The 2024-nt window shown below is 33.3% G+C and overlaps 1 long non-coding RNA gene across 1 annotated transcript; it reads left to right on the forward strand.

Moving 5' to 3' along the window:
• The first annotated feature begins 348 nt into the window (after positions 1-348).
• Positions 349-1815, forward strand: LOC117106955. Its single transcript, XR_004445163.1, has 3 exons — positions 349-446; positions 961-1062; positions 1709-1815. It is a non-coding gene; the product is annotated as an uncharacterized LOC117106955 (long non-coding RNA).
• Positions 1816-2024: the final 209 nt, after the last annotated feature.

Consider the following 2024-nt stretch of genomic DNA (forward strand, 5'->3'; position numbering starts at 1 on the left):
TGGTGTGGATATGAATACCTTGGTGGTTAAAATGCTTGCTTCCCAATCCCAGGGTCCTGGTTCAATTCCTGTGGTGTGTGTCAAATAAATAAATAAACTTACGTTGTCAATATCATAATGATCATTTGCTATATATTAGCTTTGTACATGACCCGGCAACAAGCATCCAATATAGTATGTCAAAGATCACACAGTCCTACTTTTGTAAAATAGTTAATTTAATGAATAAATAAGTACGGTACCATTTGGAGACAATTATATTTCGTTTTATTTTCTATGCCAATTACATATCAATCGAAATAATTCTATAGACTAACTTTCAAATGTTTATCTATGTTTTATCGTTTTAGCTGCGTGTATACCTAGTTGCCAGAACAACGGAATTTGTTACAACGACAACAACTGCATATGTCGCACGGGATTCACAGGAACTCGCTGTCAGTCTGGTGCGTGTTCTTTGACTTAATTTAGATTATTATAAATATTATTATCTCAGATTCAAGATTCACTTGATGTATATTTCAAGAAAACACATTTACAAAATGTTTCAATATAATATTCGTCATAGTAAAAATATAATTATAATAATTATTTAAGTATATACAAATAATTATATATACCTAATATAATGCCATCGGAATAGAAGTTGAACCTAAGCGATGCATGAAAGAGTGGTTATTATTGTATTATTGCTTTGCCTCCTTGATATTAGTTGGCCGTGGGTATCCCAACGTGCAGCACAATTCAATAACATATTAAATAATCTTAACATAATAAATATTATGTTAAGATTTTCCTGAAGTTAGTAGCTTCTAATAACTTTGGACCCTTGTTACGTTAGGCCTCTTAGGCATCATTCTCATTGTGTTGTTGTACATGCTTCGTTGTCTTTTTACATCACAGATTAGAGTAGCGCACTAAGTTACGTCATTATTATTGTTAAATATTTCTCTACTATAGAGCGTCCGTCTTGTTCGAGACCGTGTCTGAACGGCGGAAGGTGTGTTGGTCTAAATAAATGTAGGTGTCGAGCTGGTACCAGTGGTTCTAGATGTCAAATACGTAAGTTGTGCGAATTTCAGTTAAGTTCCTTGTATTCTATAGCAGTGGCTGGTCAAGGAAATCGAAATAAAGGGGCCATGGGATGCCATGGGTTCCAGATTAGCTCAGCTCCACGGTGGTGGAAACTTCAATACAAACTTTTATATGGTACCTTTAGTAAATACCTGGTAATAACACTCACAGTTTTATTATTGAATTAATCTTTCTTAATTAGGGGGTAATTCAGGCAGTTGGATCCCCCTTGAATCCGCCATAGCATTTTCACTTTTTCATTTGGTCTCCTACTCACGTTACACACACCATCTTATGGGTCGTTGACAGTTATCAACATTTTCACAAGTGTCAAACAGACGCTGTAGGGGTAGAAAAATGTGTACACTTTTACATATGCATGAAAATACTGATTAGATTAAAATGCAATATTTTAAATAATATATTTGTATTACCAATTATAATGCAACCATGGATATAATACATTTTCATGCAACGAAGTACAATAACTTTAGTTATGTAGCCTACACTTTCAGATGGAAGGGAGGGGGTACCAAATAGATTGCTGTTTGTACACTTAGGAAAATGATGATAATTGTGAACGACCCCTTAGGTACATTGTGGTTGGTTTTAAAAGAACAATTTTTTTGGATAGGCGAAGTAACAGCGTGTAAACCAACATGCCGGCACATGGGAGTATGTATTCCGGGCAACAAATGCGAATGTCCGGTGGGAACTAAAGGACACAGATGTGAAATCAGGTAAGCCTGTAACATTGATGGTAATGTATTATTATTATTATTATTATTATTATTATTATTATTATTATTATTATTATTATTATTATTATTATTATTATTATTATTATTATTATTATTATTATTAGTTGATGATGTGTGGTGGTGAGGACGACGGTTTATATTAAATGAAAAGATAAACCTTTATTTATATATTTGGTTGTTTATTTTCGT

This window comes from Anneissia japonica, unplaced genomic scaffold (assembly GCF_011630105.1).
Source record: "Anneissia japonica isolate Jap-2015-1 unplaced genomic scaffold, ASM1163010v1 scaffold77919_len2024_cov152, whole genome shotgun sequence".
In the NCBI taxonomy this organism is placed as follows: domain Eukaryota; kingdom Metazoa; phylum Echinodermata; class Crinoidea; order Comatulida; family Comatulidae; genus Anneissia; species Anneissia japonica.